The sequence below is a fragment of the Vanacampus margaritifer genome, chromosome 1 (assembly GCF_051991255.1).
Source record: "Vanacampus margaritifer isolate UIUO_Vmar chromosome 1, RoL_Vmar_1.0, whole genome shotgun sequence".
NCBI classification, from domain to species: Eukaryota; Metazoa; Chordata; class Actinopteri; order Syngnathiformes; family Syngnathidae; genus Vanacampus; species Vanacampus margaritifer.
In genome coordinates this window covers 29,537,095-29,559,739 of record NC_135432.1, presented here as the reverse complement: position 1 = coordinate 29,559,739, position 22,645 = coordinate 29,537,095, and the positions used below count along the sequence as shown (strand labels likewise).

The following is a 22,645-nucleotide window of genomic DNA, read 5'->3' as shown; positions in this document are numbered from 1 at the left end:
ACTCTTAACAAAAAGTGGGAAAAAAATGTTAAATGAATAGAAATAGTTCAAATTATTTTTTTACGTCTATAACCGTCAATGGCAGTGAATGAGTTAACATGCTGACCTTGCTTTAAATGATGATTTAACAATAGCAGTGGGTGGAACAAGTGATATAATTTTTTTTTAAGTTATGTTGTGAAATTGTGGCACTTGGACCTGTTTGGTAGTCTAGTTGCAAGATTGTTATCATGAAGAGTTTTTGAGCACCGCAGGTAAGTAGACCTATTTAATGTGTTTGTGCACGCGTGTGATTTGTCTTTCTAAAGCTCTCGTCAATCCCAAGCAAGCAATGACATTCCATTATATTCAGCATGCACACAGCGTGGTGCCTCGAAGTTTGTGTGTGCGTTGCTCAAGTAGCTGTGTTGAGTAGACGTCATGTTGTGAGTGCCAATCAGCTGTTTTTTCATCTTACATCCAGCTGAGCTGCCGCTGTAATATCACATTCCCTGGCAGGACTCATCTATTTTTGGTGTCACAATACCTTGGAAAACATGTTGAATCAAACAGTCGTCTGAGACTTTAAATAATTGGAGAGATTAGACAAGATTTCTTCTCGCAACATTTAGGTGCTGCTTCTCTGTTAAAATGTGTTCTTGTAAGATTTGAGAAAGAATATAATTTTTTCAAGTATAGTGTTGGGTGCTTTGTGGATAACTGGGCTGTTTTTGAGTGTCATGCACATCCTCCTTTTGCTGCGGTGCACTAGAAAAATAATTGCTTGCTTGTCATGCCACAACAAAGATGGGTGTTGTGCTGTGCTGAAAATACTACATTTGGCCATGATAAGTAAGTGCTCGTCAAAAAATTTGAATATCCTCAAAAAGTTGAATAATTTCCGTAATTCCGTTCAAAAAGTCAAATTTTCATAGAGTCTGGTGGCCCTCATGTTCCTCTTGATAGTACTGTATTGTGGCCCTCGTTTTCCTCTTGTAATACAATACTATCAAGAGAAAAATGGGGGCCAACAGACCCAAAAACAAAGAGCTGACGGAAAGCATCAATAATGCCTGGGCTTCCAAGACCCCCAGGCAATGCTACGGCGCATCGAGGCAGTTGTTAAGGCAAAGGGAATCCAACTATTGAAGATTAACATATTGTTTTGATAATTCCATCCATCCATCCATTTTTTCCCTGCAAAAGACTGGGAAGTGTGCATGGTGATTTCTTTACATTATTCAAATTTTTTGACATCCTGTTTTAGTGGGTTATATGAGCTGGAAGCACAAATAATGTAAAAATAAACAATAAATACTTGAAATCACTTAAATTGTGGGCGCTGAATCTATAATCTATAAAAGTTTGACTTTTTGAATGGAATTACAGAAATTATTAAACTTTTTGAGGATAATATATATATATATATATATATATATTAGTGCTGTCAAAGTTAAGGCATTAACAAATTAATTAATCACAAATAAATTATCACATTAATCATGTATTAACGCAGATTAATCACACTATTAATTTTGACTGCAGATGATCCTTTAGATGACGCCGGATAGTTACGTTAAAGGTAATAAACATAAGCAATAAACATAAGTACATGCATTTAAGTAAAGCATTTAATGAATGTTTGTGTATGACATTCAGAATATTTGTTCATGTCAAAATATCTGGATCAATTTTTTTCCATTTTAAATTATGCAAGTCATTAACTGACTAGAAAAAGAGGAGGATGAGTGTGTGCAGTGTATAAAAAATTTGAAGATGTCCTCATAACATTAAATGTAAAAATGGTTAACACATAACAAGCGCTCTTTAAATTTGGTGGGCAAAAAATGTCTGTTTAATTAAGCGATTAATCGTGATTAATCAAAATTCTAAGAAGCGATTAATCTGGTTAATTTTTTTTTTTATTTGACATCTTTAATATATATGTATATACTGTATATGTATGTGTGCGTATGTATGTTTGTGCTTGAAAGTTTAGGGGTATGCAATTCATGAGCGAAAAACAAATAGAGCATTCTGTTTTGCTCTTAAATGAGCAAATCTAAAGCTAAACAGCCACAAACCTCACAAAACTTAAAAAACATGCCAATTCACCACTTGTGATAATATCTTGTTTTTATTCCTTAATCTTAGACACATGACAATTTGTGAACTACAGCCTGACACTTTCCACAGGCTATTTATCAGCTTTGCACAACACACACATGCACACATACACACACTAGCACAAACATGTCTCCTTACAGTGTTTCCTGTCTCTGGGTTTTGCCAAGTCGACTGAAACCTTGCCCACTAGTCCTTGTTCTTGACCCCTTGGTATGCGTCTATGTTTCTTTGTATATATATATATATATGTGTGTGTGTGTCTTTGTGTACGTGTGTGCTTTTTGTGTGCCGACAGATGATTTGTGTGTCTATGAAGAGTGAGAAGGGCCAATAGATCTTGGATGATGTCCCATTCACTGGAATCCTATTTCCTCTCATACGGTGCATCTCTGTGCTTGGAGATAGAGGGATGCGCGATGTGGTTGCTGCCAATGTCTTCATGCACATCAATGCAGCTGGATGCACTCGCATGCTGTCATCTATAAGAGCACAGAGCTGGCAAGACTTGACACCAATTACTATAAATCAGCAGGGATTCAACCAATACAAGCTCACAAAGCTTAACAATAAATAAAGAAAATACCCCTTAGGCAGGAGAAATGAATAGCCTGGGCTTAAGTCTAAATAAATTGGAGCATTGCCATCAATAGTAGAACTAGGAAATAAAAGTAAAAGGCAATATGTGGGAGCCTCGATGGGATCACAAAGAAAGTGAGAAACTGAGGCGGAAGCAGATGGAGGGCAATGGCTGAGTAGTGCATACTTTAATTGCCATTCATCGGAGGTTAACCTGTGCTGCTTGGCTTGTGGAATGTAGAGTTGCAGCGTATCGATGTCGATGCATACGCTAGAATTGCTAGTGTGAATTACAGTGTGTTGGACTCCATTTATTGATCAATCTGTGAATATATAATCACTTGAGTTAATCTTAAAAAAGGCAGTCCCTTGGAGGCAGTAAATGTGTTTCTGAGTGAGGGTGTGTGTGTGTGTGAGGAGAAAATTGGCTGAAGCCATAAGAGTACTTTGCTACATTACATCCTACAACTGGGTTCACATCACAATTGCAAGACTGCACATACTGTTTGTGGCATATACTGATTATTATATATATTAGGGTGTTAGAAAAAAATCGATTTTTAAACATATTTTTTTTATGGGAATATCCAACAAAACATCTTACTTAGGGTTAGGATTTACACATTAAGCATGGAAGAATGTTATATTAATGAAACATTAAGCCTTAATATCTTATTTGAGTGCTGTTCAAACATGAAACAGACTGCAACCTGAATTTTCAGATAAATAAATACATTTTCATACAAATCTTACAGTGTACATGTAGAAGTTTACTGAATAATATTTTCTAAATTTGAGTTGAAATAAATCACAATAATCGGCATCGAATCGAATCGTGACATGAATCGTGATACGAATTGAATCGCCAGGTACGAGGCAATTCACACCCCTAATATATATATATATATATATATATATATATATATATATATATATATACTGTATATATAATTTATTCCCGATTTGCAACAGTTTCCAACAACATAGCGCATCTCTTAGCATGGTGACAAGATTTTAGGAGAAAATAACAACAAATTGCACTACTTGTTGAATTTTGAGCTGTTGGCCAGAAACATCCTCAGGGCTGGTGAACACTTTCAGATCTTAGTAAAACCCTGAAAATCCCATCATTCGCTTCATTTCATCTACTCTTTGGTCTACCTAGGAGAGCAGGACACTCATGGCACATCAGGCAAGATGAAACGGAACACTCGACAACCTAAAGTATTTCCCAGATTTGAAATAAAAAAAACACACACACAAACGGCAAGTAAGAAAGAGTGAAATAGATGAGTGAGTGCAGTTAAGGTGTGTAATGGGTGAGGTGTGAATGGTTTCGCACCATTTCATCATTTGCCTGCAAGACGGTTACCTAAATTTTTTTGCTTTCTGTCTTGGAAAGTAGTCGTTTGAGTGACAGGAAAGGCTAGCATACATTGATGTTGAGGTAACCATGGCAATCACCACTCCACTTCTCAGGGGCAGGGGCATCATTTAGACATCAAGGGCATCATAGGTGGATGTTCTCCAGTTAGGATCGTGACATGTATATCCTTGTTAGACTGAGTCTAGATCAGGTTCAAACTTTACCAAAGATGCTCTTCTACTCCTTTTATCATCTTGTTCCTTCTTGAAAGTGTAATGCCTTATTCATGATGTCAACCTATTTGCAATATACCTCTCAACCTCTCAAAGTGTCAGCTTCCCATTTGGAATCTCTGTCTTTCTAATCTCTTCTGATAGACTCTGCGCTAGTGGGCAATCTTAGCTATAAAACTGGCTGTCAGAATGATTAAGCCTAATCAGGGAACACGGGATGGGAGGTAATTTAGCATGGGAATGCTAATTAGCACTAGCATTTAGACTGGCAGATGATGATTGAAGCAGTGTAACGACAGCTCATTCTGCTTAAATGGCAAAAAACGGCAGCCGGGCAAAGATGATTGATCATTCCGAGTTGAAGCTCTGCTGTTTTCCGTATTGGTGTCTTGAGTGGAAGCGACCCATAGTGTCTCTTCGCACTACAAACTTGTAATGAACAGATGTGCTCAACACCTGAGCACACTCATTCTACCTTGACTCCAATAACTAGTTAGTGGGATAATTTCCTATTAATTTCATATTTTCAGTATCCTTGTCTCTGCCATTTTCATCAATATGCATATGATCAGTCGGTATTCTCTCAAGGAGCTTCCTGCTAAATGTTGTTTTCATCATACTTTTTAAATAGAAGAGCTCATACAAAGTGAAATGAATTCATATTTTTTTCAGCATAAATCTGCTTTAGCACTGATACAAGTGATTCCAATTTTAAAAGCAGGAAACCTTCGCAACCTCAGAAACAGAGGCTGATTGGACACAGTCACTGTGCCATTGCGGTTGTGGGTTTAACTCCCACGTGGGCTATCACTTCTTATGTATTACCCCCTGTGTCCTTGAACGAAGCATTATCTCAGATGTCCCAATGGAAGAATATGGAGCAGTGTTAATGGGGGGTACTGATGTGCATGGAGAACTGGATAGATGTGTTAAGGAACTAATGAATCTTTGATAAGTTGGAAGGCAACCTGGTGTGTTAGGAGACAAAAGGAGTCGTCACACTTATCCATTGTGAGATTCACGATACAAATTAACGACATTTTTCACAACCTTTTGTTTTGATATATATATACACTTAAAAGCTAGTTGAAAATAAATCTATTTTGTACTCATATGTAGTGGATGAGTATGCATATGTGATTGCTTTCAATTATTATAATTGATATTATTTTTAAGGGGTGGCTTTGTTTTTATGTGTTTTAGATTATGAATCAAGTATAAAAGCTAAAGTGGGGACAAGGGTTGTAAATTAGCATTTGCTAAACTCTGTATGCTCAACATCTGCTGCAATCTTTGCTTAGTATATATGCCTGATTGCATTGTCACTGTTAAATAAACTAACAAAATGACAAATTACATTCGCAAGGAGTGTGATGGAATACAATTTGGCTTTCTAAAACCTTGCATTTCTTGTTAAGTAACTCAAATCAATTTCACCATCACAACTGCAACTTAAAACAGCTATTTGTGAACATGAGACAAAACATATGCTGTATAAGAACAAAACAATATGCTGGGTAAACCCCCAGAATAAATTAAGGACAACTGCACTGGGGCATCATTATGAAGAGCTACTGTAGTTTATTATTGGTTAGTTGTTTACTGTGCAATCTACGTTATTCAGTTATCTTTCCACTCAAGGGAACACACAAAGTAAAGCCATGCAGTTTATTGTTTTATTAATAGAAGAGATTAAATGCATGTGTAAAAATTCCAGGTTTGTATTTCTGCTGATGCTTTCTCTTCTATAACTCACAAGACAAAATGGGCATATTGGGAGAAAAGGTGCAACAAATTGAAATATCTAAGAAGGCTTTTGACAAGATTAGGTTTGACAGGAAAAAGAAAACAATATCACAGTAGCATAACTTTAACTGCATCACTAAAAAAAATCCAAGAGAGCCTTGTTGCTGGGTCATGTGTGGACACATAACAGACACACATCTGCAGACGTTCAACAACATCCTGATTAGTCAGACTGCTGTTGCGCTGACGACCAGTGTCAGGTGTGATGGGCTTGATCCAAACTGGTTGGACTACCCCACATCACAATGTTTGTCTGTGCATATACACAAATTAACCGGTGGATATGAGACACATGGAGGACAAGTACTATGGGAGATGTGTATGTGTTTTGCTTTAACAGTGCTTAAGAGTCTTAGGGGTTTGACTCACATGACACTGACTAGAATTCAGGAAGTACTAAAAAACAAGAATTGGGCTTTTTATTGAACTAAACTGTTTATTTATTGCTTGGCATTGTTGCTATGGATGCACATATTTTTTAATTGGGTTTTGTAATCCAACTTTATTGTGCTCCATTATAATGCTGTGTAGTTTGTTGGTAAAGTCTTACTAAATCAGTTCGAACGTTACCAAAAAGGTAATGACTGTTTTGACTAACAATTTTCTGGTGTTTAAATTTTTGCACTTCAATTTTGTAAATATGGGCCCTATTAGGGGTTAATTACTTAACATGACACCTGCTGCAAATTAAAATTGTTTGGGGATAATAAAGTTGAAAAACACCAGTGTTGGGAGCGTTACTTTATAAAAAGTAATTAGTTATAGTTGCTCAAAAAAGAAACTGAGTTAGTAATTGAATTACTTCATAATAAAATTACCGGTAACTCAACTCGTTACCAAGCAAAGTAACTATTTTCACAAAAATAAAATAGTTTAAAATAATTTGGCTTTATTATTTATATACAAGTAATTCAAATTTGTCAAGGAGTGGAAGCTTGGGGACCCAAATGCGGGAAGACAAGGCGAGGAGGCAGAGGTTAAAAAAAAAAAAAAAAAAGGAATTTAATTTCTATGAAAAAAGCGATCTTACAAATTACAAGATAAAACAAATCATAAAACAAAACATGGGAGGGAACAACAAGGAAAAAACGAGCAGCATGACATAGAGAAAAACAATGAATGAACCCACACAGACAGAGGGGAGACAGCAGACTAAATACACAGACACTAACGACACAACAAGACACACCTGGGCAAGACACAAGTGGCTGAGGGCACTGATTGGATAACATGAGGAAGGGCAGGATCACACTTAACAAGACACACAAAGAAAACAGATCCAAACATGACAGAACCCCTCCGTCAAGGACGGCTCCCAGACATCCCTATAACAAAAAGTTCAAAAACAGGGCGGGCGGAGGCGGGAACCTGGCACATTCATCAGGGCCAGTCCGGGGGGCGTCCCGGACGCCAGACGAGGGGAGCCCGGCAGCGCCGGTCCGGAGGGCGCCCCGATGTACACCTCCTGTCGACCCTCATGGGCTTGACGCCGCCATGGAAGAGGCGAAGAGACTTTGCACGAGAGCGACCGAGGCCAGAAGGCCAGGGGCTGCCGCGGAGGCGGCCGACGAGGCACGGGGGCCTGGGGCTGCCGCGGAGGCGGCCAGCGAGGCTCGGGGACGCGGCGGCAGACGTGGCTCGGTTGGGGCAGGCCGCAGTATGGAGCTGTGCTGCGGTCCCCTGTCCGTGGCTGGGTTGGGGTGGATGGGGGGCGGGGGTTGTGGGCCGGTGGGGTGCCTGGTGGGCCTGCAGTGCCCCGTCCTGCTGCGCTGGGTTGGGGGCGCGGGCCGCGTTGGGGTGGGGGACGCCCCTGCGGGGCCCGGGGGTCGTCCTTTGGCGCTGCCGCGGCCTGGGTGGCCCTGAGGTGTTGCGCTTGCTCTGTCCTGGCGGGGGTCGACGGCTCCCCTCTTTGGTGGAGATTTTCATGCATGCCAGATCCACCACACCAGCATCTATCAAAACTCAGACACAATCTGTTTCTCCCTCAGGTCATTGAATCGGTGAAGGCTTGTGTCTGTGGATCTCACTCTGCTTCGTCTGTCCTTTCTACCTTTCCTCAGTTTCTCCTTTGGGCCCTTGAGGTCTCCCTGATTTGTTGGAATTTAGATGTCTCTGGGGTTGGTGAAGGACTCTGGTTGGTGGCCTGGTGGGTGGTGTCTGGTCGGTGCTGGGCTTCGCTTTCCTTTCTTTTCTTTGGTCCCTCTTCGGGTCTCCTGGCGGCCCCACGACTCTGGCTGGATTTTGAAGTGTTCAGTTTAGGTGAACGGTATGGGAATTTTTTACATGCACAAACACATCACACATTAAAAAAAAGGGAGAACAATGATGATGACATGTCAAATGAGCAATACTGAGCTCTCCCAGAAACAAAGAAAAAAAAGGTGGTTCGGGGACTTGGGACAGCGGCAGGCGTGGTTCGGGGACTTGGGACAGCGGCAGGCGTGGTTCGGGGAGTTGGAGGTGCGGCAGGCGTGGTTCGGGGAGTTGGAGGTGCGGCAGGCGTGGTTCGGGGAGTTGGAGGTGCGGCAGGCGTGGTTCGGGGAGTTGGAGGTGCGGCAGGCGTGGTTCGGGGAGTTGGAGGTGCGGCAGGCGTGGTTCGGGGAGTTGGAGGTGCGGCAGGCGTGGTTCGGGGAGTTGGAGGTGCGGCAGGCGTGGTTCGGGGAGTTGGAGGTGCGGCAGGCGTGGTTCGGGGACTTGCAACTGCGGCAGGCGTGGTTCGGGGAGTTGGGGCTGGTGACTCCAAGCGCCACCAGCTGAAGCCCAACGACGCCAGACTCCCTCGACCAAGGACGACAGTAGGTCCATTTGGGCGGCCATGGCGTGCTGGAGCTTCTCGTGGCATGACAGGCGTGCCTCCTGATTCCACAACTCGGCCTTCAGCGCTCCCGCTGGGTCCTTCTCAGTTGGGTTCATTCTGTCAGGGAGGGGAAGCTTGGGGACCCAAATGCGGGAAGACAAGGCGAGGAGGCAGAGGTTCAATCAAAAAAAAGGAATTTAATTTCTATGAAAAAAAAGCGATCTTCCAAATTACAAGATAAAACAAATCATAAAACAAAACGTGAACCAAAACATGGGAGGGAACAAGGAAAAAACGAGCAGCATGACATGGGGAAATGCCAAGGAAAAAACCGAGCAGCATGACATGGGGAAAAACAATGAACCCACACAGACAGAAGGGAGACAGCAGACTAAATACACAGACACTAACGACACACCTGGGCAAGACACAAGTGGCTGAGGGCACTGATTGGGTAACACGAGGAAGGGCAGGATCACACTTAACAAGACAAGGAAGACACACAAGGAAAACAGATCCAAACATGACAAAATTAAAACCAGGCTATGGGTGTTTTTCATTTATTTTAGTGAATTTTTATGTCACGCAAATGTCTCACTCCATAATAGCAGATATCATATATGTTCTACCACTGCCAATTTATACAGCAATCAAAATATAATAAATAATATATATAAAATAATAAAATAAAATAAATATAGGATATATGGTGATTTGTGGTACTTCTGTCACCTATGGGTAATTTGTGGCAGTCCTAGCACAGACGGTTAAGAGAAATACAATTTTTGGCGCTATTAATTACACTAGGCGAGTGTGTCATGAGTGCGTTTTTTGGTAGATCTCTAACAATGTTATTTTGATCAACGTCTGTCTTGTCAAACCCCAAATGAGTTCCAGGCTAGGGATCTCTATGAGAAGGAAGACACGTCGTGACATGCTTCCAGTGGCTCCTCCAAAATAAAATCACTACGCATTCCAACTGTCCAGACACCTTTATTGTGACGAGGTGTGACAACAACAGTGCCTGTAACAGTGCGCAAATGACATTTACAGAGCAAACTTTCCGGAAAAGCGCCACACAACTGTGCAACGTATTGTAAGCTTACTTCGAGCCTTGAAACTAATAGATAAATTATAACGCAACACATTTCATGTACAATAACAATAACAACATTTCAAATATAGGGAAAATAATTTGTTAGATTACTCTGTTTAAGAAAAGTGCACGGAGTTACTGAAGTTATATACAGTAGTTTAGTGTCCTCTATCAAATCTCCAAAAACATAATTTCCATGATAAAAAAAAAAAAATTGAATGTGTCTTATATGTTGCCACAAAGAAAATCTTTGAATTTGTATTTCAGGGGGAGAGGGTAGGGGACAATTCCAAAAAACAAAGTCAGGCATCGAGGAAAACGACTCATTACAGTGTATGCATTATGTTTGTATGAAATCTCATTGAACAGATGTGGCAGCAATACAGTGTGTATTCTTAAAATCCAAACAGCTGTGCTCTCTTCATGCTGAGTGGGAGCTGTCCACCTGATGCTAAAACTGCACACACACATGCACACGCACGGATGGACAGACAAATAAACATGGTGCCAATGTAGGTTTTGGTGTGTGATTGCTGCAGAGGAAAAAAGAAAGGGGCAGCTGCAGTGTAAAGCCTTCCTCAACTGTTCCTCTATACTGGCCCATCTGTCTACCCATTTATTCCTGCGCATACACACCGTCCGTCTGTTAACTTTCAGGCACACATAGAGTGTTTCACAGTGTTTTATGACAAGTGTGTGGTTTCATTCATTTCTCGTCTGAAGCAAACTTCTTGAGGAAAAATAAATACATAATAATAATACATGGTAATACGACATGACATAATAAAAGATAAACTACTTTTAGTTTGTCAGGCAGGACGATAAATTGAGTCTGTAACTGCACTTGTATCGTGATATTAACAAAAAGACACCCTGGTATTAAAGAGGGTTCAATCAGTTATAATAAAATATAAACTAAGGTTGAGAGTCAGACAATCAGTGCAATGCCCTTGATAATGTTTACATTATTGATTGGTTGCTCTCCAGAAGAGCTCTACTTTTGGACACTTGTGAGAGCTGTGATTGTGCCGCAGAACATCAAATGTCTTGAGTGGCCTCTGCAATCAAAGACAACAACTCTTAGCGCCATGTACTCTACACACTTCCAGTTTCACACACAATTACTTGTTGGCATAAAATTATGGTCTGCAGGATGCGTTTAAAAGACCAACGCATGTCAATGACCCATCTTAACTAGCTTTAATTTGGGTGATGTGATATGAGAGAAGTACAGGATAAGGCAGTGGGGATATGTTTGGGGAGATGAAGAAACACAATTCTTTATATAATTAATTAAAGAAAAAAAACATTAATGCGGTTTTAGATGGGTTTATTAACATCAGCTCTCAATGTAACGACACACTTCACTTACATGCGAGAGGGAGCCCAACAAGACAAACTACTTCCGTTCAGTCCGTTAAAACCAACATTCTCACCTGAAACTCCCAAAGTTCCGTCACTACAACGTCATCTCGCTGTGCATATTCGGGAAAGAAGAGCGGATGGAAACGGGCATAAGTCGCATGTCCGTTCTGCGCATTTTCACAAAATTCGCATACACATTTTGAAACATTTGGATGGAAACCAGACTTACGTAAGTTGGGTAAGAGTTGTTGTAACTTATATGGGAAGTTTCAACTTTAAGGCATTTTAATATTCTTATATACAATATGAGTGTAACAAGAAGTTAACCTAAATGGTATGTCAAAATAAGGCAGTCGATTTTTAATTACATTGGTGTGAATGGGTAAAAAGGAGTCTAGTCGCAAATTAGTTTTACGCTTATTTTTTTCTAGCAAATTGATGTCACAACCACTGTTAATAGATGTGTGTAAAAAAATTACATACTCTAGATCAGTGGTCACCAAACCTTTAGAAAAAGAGAGCTACTTCTTGCTTACTAAAAAATGCAAAGGGCTACCAGTTTGATACACACTTCTGAAATAACACATTTGCCAAGATTACCTTCTAATATGTTATTGTTAATTAATTAAATTTATGTGAAGATACTGGTCATATTATTGATTTCTCACAAAAAAATATCAATCATTTAAAAAGGAAAGAAACAGATAAATATTAATATTCTACAATTGATATGTATTGATTTGTAAGTGCTTACATTGTCAAATGAACACATCTGCAACATTCCTAGTAATTTACTATCACCCATCAATGGTGATCTGTTTTTAGAACATGGCGCAGACTACTCATGTGGTTTGGTGCTACCTGTTACCCTTGGCCAGATTGTTTGGTGCCCTTACGGTATATATTCTTTTCTTTTTCTTTTCTTCTCTTTACCTTTATTTACTTCTCATCCCCTTCACCATTCTCATCCTCTCTTCTCTTCCCTTCTATTGCCTTTCCTGACTTACAGTGCATCAGTCTTTTCCTCTTCAGGCTGTAACTGTCACATCAACCCTGGTATTAGGTACTCCACATCTCTTGTGATATGTTTACTTACTCCTTTGATATTTTGTCTCTTTTAAACTATTCAACTCTTTCTTTCCTCCGGGTCTGCTTTTCCCCGACTTTAAATGATTGGTGACACAAGAAAAATCCTGATTATGGTTTGAGAAATTGCTTGGCTGCATGCCTGGCGGGCCGCTATCACAGCAAGTCTACCTTTTTGAAAGTGATTTCTTTTCACTGTTACCCAGGGTGGTTAAAAAAAATACACAGATAAACATACATTAAGACAGACAGGCAAGTAGAGTCCAGAGACTGGCAAACTTCAGAGAAAATATATGCAGATTGATAGTTTTACAGTGGATGGGGCCAAGCTCTGTGCTGGAGTTCAAGCGTCTGTTGTATGTGAAAGTCTTAACTCACCAAACCTTATATCAAAGTTTCACTTAAAGACAGGCTTCGTTCTCAGGCCTGCACACACATGAGCTGTCCATCTGTGCAGTGTTTATTTTGTAGTGTTTATTACGTTAAGCCCAAAGGCAGGCAAACGTGTATGTGTGGCGAGGTTTTTGCTCTCATTGAAGTGTGCTCCCAATTGGCAGGCTGCCTGATCTTTAGAAACCAAATGGGGCGACAAAGGGAAGAGTTGAATGAATTGCAGAAGCTAATGTGATGGGACACGGTGTACAGAAAGGAAAGGTGAAGGTGGGTCGAGTGTGGATGTGTGCAAGACGGAGGATAAAGTGAATAAGATGGTGATGTAGAGAAATTAGACGGGAACTAATGGATTTTCACTTGCATTTCTGACCACAATCCATAAGATTAGCAATGATGGCTAACATTCGAGAAAATTAAAACTTCATTTTTGGTACTTTAAGTAAAGTGGGTTTCTTTGCAGAGAAAATTCAGACATGACTTAGCCCAACCAATCAGTGAAGGACATAACTACCACTAGTTATGGGAAGTTTGTAATGAACTTTACTGATTTTCAAATAATGCCCAATAAAGCACAAATCTTAGTGCCTCTTGCTGACTTGTTGTGCTCCTGATCACCTTCTCAGGCTGGCAGAAGTTATTCTGCTCTCACAGATAATATGATCTTAATGGCATGAAACTGAAGGACTAATTGCATTGCAGAAAGGCAGGCGGGCTGACTTCCAATGAGGCCAGCAGGGAGAGCTAACATAAAAACATTTCAAACAGAATACCAATATTTAAAGACCACAGTAGACAAAGAGGAGTCTGTATACTCATACATAAGAATTTACTCTTTACTTTAAATAATACAATAACAGACCCAGAGGGCCGATACATTATTATTCAGGTGACTATATTTAATAAAAATATATACACTTGGTAATTTATATGCCCCTAATAATGATGATCCGGCCTTTTTCCATGAATTTTTCTCTCAGCTGTTTGATTTAGCAGCGAACTCTACCATTATTATTGGAGGAGACTTTAACACAATCTTAAATCCATTAATTGGCCGTTCTAATAATACAACATGTAGGCGATTACAATCTACTAAAGTAATAGGGGAATATATGGATGACTTTGGCCTCGTCGACAGCTGGAGACTTAAAAACCCAAATAAGAAGGAATTTACCTTCTTTTCCGCTGTGCACCGGTCTTTTTCAAGAATTGATTATTTTCTTACAAATAACTCTATTACTGATAAAACTGTTACAAAAATACATCCTATTATTATTAGCGACCATGCACCAGTCTCCCTTTCCCTACAAGTTGATTATATCTTTAAACCACCACCGACATGGCGTTTTAACATCTCACTGTTAAACGACGCAGAGTTTGACAAAATTATAAGAAAAGAGTGGGCAGACTTTTTGGAAATAAATGACTCTCCAGACCTATCGCCATCTCTTCTCTGGGAAACTGGGAAAGCAGTAATTAGAGGTAAAATTATATCATATTCATCTTGTAAAAAGAAACAGGATCAAAAATCAGAAAAAGACTTGGAAGATAAAATTAAACAACTGACGGATGAGTACGCAATAAACCCAAATAACCAAATATGGACTGACTTACAAAATACAGGTAGACGATATGCAAACTAAAAAGACAGAGTTTATAATACAACAATTGAGATACAACAACTTTGAATATAATAACAAATCAGGTAAATTTCTTGCAAACCAACTTCAACGCAATCGGGAAAAGTCTCTTATAACGGCTATTAAAGGGACAACTGGTGAATGCACACAATCACCAGAAGAAATTAATCACATTTTTTATTACTATTATCATAACCTATACTTAGAAACTAACAAGCCTAACCCTGAGCATATTGAGGCATTCCTCAGTAGCTTAAATATACCTCAGTTAACTACTGAATATAAAGACATGTTATATGCGCCACTTACTATAAACGAGTTGTACAGTGCTCTAGATAGTATGCCTAATGGCAAAGCACCTGGCCCGGATGGTTATCCGGCTATATTTTTTAAGCACTTCTGGTTAATGCTTGCTCCACTATTCTTAAGAGTAGTAACAGAAATTAAAACTAAGGGTTAGATACGCCCACACATGAATACAGCAGCAATTAAACTTTTATTATAGCCAGAAAAAGACCCTACCCTTCCATCAAGTTACCGTCTGATTTCACTAATTAACACTGATATTAAAATTATCACTAAGGCTTTCACATCTAGACTAGAAACAGTAATCTCGACAATCATTCATAGCGACCAAACAGGCTTTATTAAAGATCGTCACTCTACTAATAATATTAGGAGACTCTTTAACCCTATTAGCATGTCACAGCGGCATGATAAAAAGGCAGTTATTATATCATTGGATGCAGAAAAAGCTTTCGACAAAGTTAACTGGTCCTTCCTCTTTGCTGTTTTAAATAAATTTGGCTTTGGGAAATCATTTATCCACTGGGTGTCAGTATTATATGATTCTCCTAAAGCTACAGTTACTACTAATGGGATTATATCTCAGAGCTTTACTTTACAGAGAGGCACAATACAGGGATGCCCACTATCCCCTTTATTATTTGCAATATTTATTGAGGCACTTGCATTAGCCATACGCCAGGAAAGAAGGATTCAAGTAACTCATTCTGGGGTAACAGAACATAAAATTAATCTATATGCCGATGACATCTTACTTTATTTAGAAAAGCCGGCTACTTCGTTAGGGGAAGTATTTAACTTAATAACTAAATTCTCACAGTTATCAGATTATTCTATTAACTGGACAAAATCAACACTTCTACCTATTACAGAAAATTCATGGAACCCTGCAAGCCAGGACCCACACTACTCATTTCCTATAGGTAATTTAAAATACTTAGGCATAAAAATCTCACCTAAATTAACTGATTTAATTCATTTAAACTTTTCTCCACTTCTGGATAACATTTATAGTGACTTGGAGCGCTGAAATAATCTTCCTATTTCTCTAATAGGACGAATAGCCACCATTAAAATGAATTATTATTTTTTCTCAATGATTCCATTTAAACCTACGGCTAAATGGTTCCAGTTGTTGGACTCAGCCGTTACAAAATTTTACTGGAATAAAAAAAAAGCAAAGATTAGTCTATCTACTCTTCAGAAAAGTAAATCCAAAGGTGGTCTAGAGGCACCAAATTTTATGTACTACTATATAGTTAACCAGCTACAATATATCGTTCTATGGACACAACCCAACAGAGACACTAACTGTTGGCTGGAACTAGAACAGAAGGATTGTAATAACCTCAGACTTCAAGATTTACTCTTTATTGCAACATCGATTAAGCGACATAATTGTTTTAAAAACCCAATGATTTCCGCCACCCTGACTGCCTGGTGGAAGGCACTAGAATTGACAAAAGCCCAAGTGGAGAACTGTGGGCTTTCTCCCCTATGGCATAACCCCGACTTTCAACTTAACAACCAACGGCTTTGTTTAGGTGTGTGGGAGCAGAAAGGAATTACACATCTCCACCATCTCTTCTCAGATAATATGTTTATATCATATACATCCTTGCTCCAAAAATACAATATAAAAAAATGGAAATTTTTTACATTATCTACAAGTTAAAAATATGATAAAGAAAAAAATTCCCACACTTCGGGGTATGCTCCAACCGCCTGTTTTAGCTAAAGATATTAACAAGCTTTCTCCGACAACAACAAAAAAACTTTCAAAAATATATAAGTTACTTTTATATACTGATAAAATGTCTTTACCCATCTCGAAATGGGAGACAGACTTGTCAATAGCACCGGAATCTGACTTTTGGATTCAAGTTTGTGAAAACACATTTAAAATGACAAAACACACAAATTTACAACTTATCCAATATAAAATTATTCATACAACATACATTACTCAATATATGATGAAGAAAATGGGACTCTCAGACTCCGACATTTGTCTCCAATGTTTACAAAACACTACAGACACTTATGTTCATGCTTTATGGTTATGTACTCCGGTTATGTATTTCTGGACTAAAGTCTTAGAAAAACTTTCCGCTATTTTGGACTGTAGGATACCTTTATCTCCAAACTTGTGTTTGCTAGGTGACCTAACAACAACTGACTTACCACATAAACAATTTCAATCTACACTTGTAGCCCTTACTATCGCTAAAAAAACAATTCTTGTTAACTGGAAAAATAAACAAACTCTGAATATCGACCAATGGTCTAACCTCCTCATAAATCACATTTTAATGGAAAAAATATCTGCCTCAAATAAAAACCAAATATCAAAATTTATAGAAACATGGTCTACGTATATAGAATATTTTAACCTAATTCTGTCTGTTAGCGAGAGCCACTATATCGTGATAACTTACATTGATGTTCCTGCATTTGGCAATTTATTATTATATTATATTATTAGTATGGGATTTTTTTTAATGGGCTTTAGGTGAACTGATGAATGCACACACGCACATGCTCACCCACATACAAAAAAAAAAATATATATATATATATATATATATATATATATATATATATATGTGTGTATATATATATATGTATATATATATTTAAAACAAATAAAATAAAAATAAAAAAAATTTAAAAAAGAGAAAAAAAATATTTTTTTAATTAATTTTTTTTTAAAAAAGGAGAGCAATGATGATGTCAAATCGAATGAACAATACTGAGCTCTCCTTAGAAAAAGAAGAAGAAAAAAAAAGACCACAACGATGACTTCATAAGTAAAGAACCATTAAAAGGTGCCTGAAAGTGTACACTTTTCTATACAAAAAAATATATATTTCAGATTTTTGAGGTGTCAAACTTACTGATTAAAGAATAATGAATGCAATTACGGGTAATTCACTATTAAAACAATAAGGGTCCTCTACCTGAGTCAGTTATTAATTTTTTAGATTATATAGTTCTTTTCGACCAACATTGTGACCCAAAACTGAAAAGGGCATCCTTCCATCCATCTTGCTTGTTGGTTGCAATTTATCACCAAATAATTAGTTCAAGTCATCACTTTGCTGCACACTCTTGTCTGCAAGTTTTACTGTGACATTGCATTAAAGAAAACAAACTGTGCACTGACTGTCCTTTTTGCTGAATTGCGGCATAAGTGAATGAGTTTGAGTAACATGAACAGACTGATGGATGTGACTGAGGTAGTGGGGGATTAGAAATGTGAGGGCTCTCCACAGCCCCCTGCATCGGCCCAAACAGCCTTTGCATGGCCGCCAAGAGTCTCGCGTTCTCTCCCTTTCCATCTCCTCCCTTCTCTTTCTTTGTCCTACTCTGCCAGACAGATGACAGAATGTGGAGAGAGGGATTACGGAGGAGAGTGAGAGACAGAAGGACAACAGATTCTTGGACAGCATGCATCCGTGCTCGTGCCTACGAGCTGGTGCACTTTAGAACCGAAACTCTGTGGACACCCAAACATAACCGCCCACAGTAAATGTATAAAATTTGATTTTAGACCTGCGGACATTATTATACACAAGTGAAATCTGATGAAGTTTGGAGCGCAGTCTACATTCCACTTTTTTCCCAATGGTTTTGCTTTTGCGCTGAGATCAGCGCTCTTTGCTGGCCAAGTATTGCAAGAATCTGATGCATCATTTATTTCGGGGCTTTGTGCAGAGATTTTAGTACTTTTTCAGGATGTTCTTTATGACTTTGACCTAAAATAATTATTTATTATTATATTGTGTTCCAATCAACAGGGATATAACTGTCTTGCCAAACTAAGAAATGTTAATATTAGGGGTATATTTACCCGTGTGCTCAAATCAGAAAAGGTACACAGCAACACACTTTTTTTGGCTGCGCAGATTCTCCTATTGACTTAAGTTTGTGTCTTACACACCCTAAAGAAATGTACGCACTGGGTAGCGCAACCCTGAAATGAAGCTGTTCCCTGTCAAATCTGGTGCAGCAAGTGTTCTCCCAGAGACTTTAGCATCTTTTCTCTTCCACAGGCTGTCGTAAAACCAGCACCTCTTGAAGGTGAAGCATCACATTGCATGTTTTAATCCAATTAACTACTCCACTGGTGACGGCCGGGTGACAGCGCGGATGGAGACTGAAAGTCTGACACACTAAACAGAAAAGACCTGAGCGCAAACGTTTTGTCTCTGTGAAAATGGATCTTTGGTTGTTTGAGGTGTCAAACCAAATGTCTTTTCTTCTTTTACCCAGTTAAATCTAAACTTATTCATATCTTGGGTAACTTTTGATTTAAAGTTATTTTTTCTTTGGTGATCTGTTAGTTGGAATGAGTTAAGAAAGACTGTCAATAAATAAATGAATACAAATTCCATGACAAATGTTTGAACTGCATAGTTGAACACAATGCTCTAGATTATGCTAGACATTAACGCGTTCATTTGAGGGTGTAATGTAACTTCTTAGAATCATTTGAAAATATGTATGCACTCAATCATCCATTATCTGAACCGCTTATCGTCACAGGGTCGCAGGCGTGCTGGAGCCTATCCCAGCTGTCTTTGGGCAGTAGGTGGGGAACACCCTCAACTGGTTGCCAGCCAGTTGCAGGGCACACATAGACGAACAAATTCACACTCATAATCACACCATGCGAGAATTCAGAGTGTTTAATTGACCTACCATGCATGTTTTTGGAAAATGTGAGGAAACTGGAGTACACAGAGAAAACCCACACTTGCATGGGGACAACATGTAAATTCCACATAGGAAGGCCGAAGCCTGGAATCAAACCCACAACCTCGGAACTGTGAGGCAGATGTGCTAACCAGTCGGCCATTGTGCCACCCAAAACTATTATATACAATTTAAAATATACAAAAAATAAATCTTCCTATTCCTCACTTTTATTGTAACTCAATGTAACAAGACTCATTCCAACTTGTTTTCATACAGTATGCCTTACTTTGCAGAGTTTTTGCAATACTTTAGTCTCCCTGTCTTAAATAATCTAGAAAAAAAAACTACTGAATATTTTAAACATCATTCCTTATCCCTTGTAGTTACTTAGTCCATTCTTGGTGTTTGTATATCAACTATATATGTTGTTACACTGCAGGGCCATTATAATTCCAGATTGCTTAAGGGGAACACATTTTACAGCAAAGCGCAAATTGGTCGGCAAATCACGGAGTGGAGGAAATGTGACTTCGACTACTTGGCATCAAGCTCTATTAGAGCCCATGGGGGACAGCAGAGTGTTTGTATGTATAGCTTCCCCCCCTCTGATTGTTTATTTGGATTGAACCTGCAATTTGCTGTGTCGCTCCCAGGTCGGTCATCATGAGTTGTTTGCCTCTGCAAAGAGAGGGAAAAAAAGTATTATATTTTTTACATTGTCAGTCAGCCTTGGGGAAAAGCTTTTGCTCAGGATTGAAAAGAGAAAACAAAATCAGCTTTCTCTCTTCTGAAGCTCCTGGAGAGCTGGGAACTGAGGGGTCAAAGGGCAACAAAGAGGAAGTTTAATAAAGCAAGAACGGGAGGGAAGAGGGTTGAGTTTGATTGATTGTTTCCTGTCTTTGCCTCCCTTCTGGACTCAATCCATTCCCTCATTACTAGCTGCACTGCTCACTTAACTCGTCTTTTTGGCTTATTTAGTACAAGCCATACTGTCACACAGCAAATGAGAAGCCAATTCATAATTTGTCCTTCATCGCATGCACACGTTCTCAATGTGGATTTGGACTTGATTGCCATAGAAAGAGGTCAGACCAAAGCTTTCTCCATGTTGTCTTATTATTTTTTCTTTAGTCAGACTTCACTCTGCACTGCTGTGGAGTGAAGTGATGACAGCTTATCGGATTAGGGATCACTGTATAATAAATACCTTTATTTGATTTCTACACTCATAGTCCTTAAGATGATTTCTGCTCACTAGTGTCGCCAAAAAGTCACATTACAGCACATTGCATCGCACTGCAGTTATTTGCATAATAATGTCTGCCAAGGGGACAGATACAGAGATGCATTGCCTGTCACTGTCTCCTCCAACTCACCACTTTCATTTTAATATTTACGGGGACTCATGAAAACTTTTTGCAGTGGTGTGCAAGGAGCTACTGTACGTGCCAATGAAAGATAAAAATGCATTTTATTCTTAGATTTAGCATCCTATTTATTTGAAACAACACCCGTGTTTGAAATCTGAAGTGACATTCTGGTCTTTATCTCCCATTTGTTGACAGATATGTACTGTATGTTGCACCATTCCAGCCACAGGGGAAGTGGTGACCCACATGAATAAACGACAAAATATCATCCCCACTCAGACATAAAAACACATTTGTGTGTTTTAGCATGGCTGTGATATGTGCTATCGTTGTTTCTGTGACCACAACGACACTGACCAGATGCTCCAACGACTGTATCTGTGTTTGTGTGAGTCTGTGTTTACATGTCCGCGGCATGTAAAGTGTATGTCAGCAATTGTATGCTATCAGTGTGTGATTGTACTGCACATATCGGTAAAGAATGCGTGTGGCAGACACTTCCTGAACTCGTGACCTTGTGTTGAACTTAGACCCATTGCCATTCAGCAGGCATCACTACGAGCCTGCTAGCAGCGTTGGCTAATTACAACTGCGATGTTTGTTGCCACCCTCAATTGCCTCAGAGCACTTGTGCACATGCATGAGTGTGTGCCTGATGCCTTTAGCACGACTCCAAGGAAATGAGGTCTAGACGGGCACCATCGCGGACAATCTCTCTCACAAATTTTTTCTCAGTGGAGACCTAAAACCTTGTCTGGCAAGCATGCTCTTTTTACGCCCAAGTCATGTTTGCGATCTTTTAACGCACAGGCAGGAAATCAATTTGAAGGTATGGCAGTATATTGTACATTGGATTGACACAATTACTGTGGCACCTTTAATGGAATAAAATTTTGATTTGATGAATAGCTTACGCTCTGTTGTTAAGGCTTTCTACAAGATTTTGTAGTTTGTTTTTGTCCATTCATCCAGAAGACTAGTAGTAAGGCACTGAGTCATAGTCTCTTTTCTACAGCAGTAGGTGTTTGACATGGCGCACCAGAATTGTTTAAGCACATCTTACTTTGTCCACTGGAGCACAGTCATGTTGGAACAAAGGGTCATCCCAAACTTTTCACACTTTTGGGCACATACAACTAGAGCTGTGCAATTAATTGACATTCAATTACAATTACTACACTCCACAGTTACAAAAATGACATCATTATATATGTATAAAAAATATTGCTGTATTGTATTTTGATACAGTTTTGTATTTACTTGTTTTACAAGCTGCACTTTTGTCAAAAATGTTTTACATTAGTCAGGTTTCCATCCAAATGTTTCAAATTTTCGATGCAAATTTTGTGAAGATGCGCAAAACAGATATGCGACTTATGCCGGTTTCCATCTGCTCTTCTTTTGTGAATATGCGCCGCGAGATGACGTTGTAGTGACGGAACTTTGGGACAATGGGGTGTTCCAGGTGGGAATGTTGGTTCTGACGGACTGAACGGAAGTAGTTTGTCTTGTTGGCTTCCCTCCCGCATGTAAGTGAAGTGTGTCGTTACATTGAGAGCCGATGTTTCCAAAGCCATCTAAAATTGCATTAATGTTTTTTTTTTCTTTAATTAATTATAAAAAGAATTGTGTTTTTTCGTCTCCCTAAACATATCTTACTTTATCCTCCGCCATTTATTGTGACTACAAACATGCGTGTGACGTAGTATCGGTCAAAACGTGCAACGTATATCCGGTCTTGTAGTCGCTTATTCGCAAAACCTGTTTTCATCGCCAAAATGCGCATTTTCCTTTTTTCGATACGCTT

General features: G+C 39.1%; 1 protein-coding gene across 4 annotated transcripts in view; it reads left to right on the top strand.

Annotated features, from left to right (window-relative positions):
- LOC144035843 (plexin-A1-like) overlaps nucleotides 1–22,645 on the top strand; it is a 248,625-nt gene that overhangs the window by 78,679 nt on the left and 147,301 nt on the right. The window lies entirely within an intron of this gene.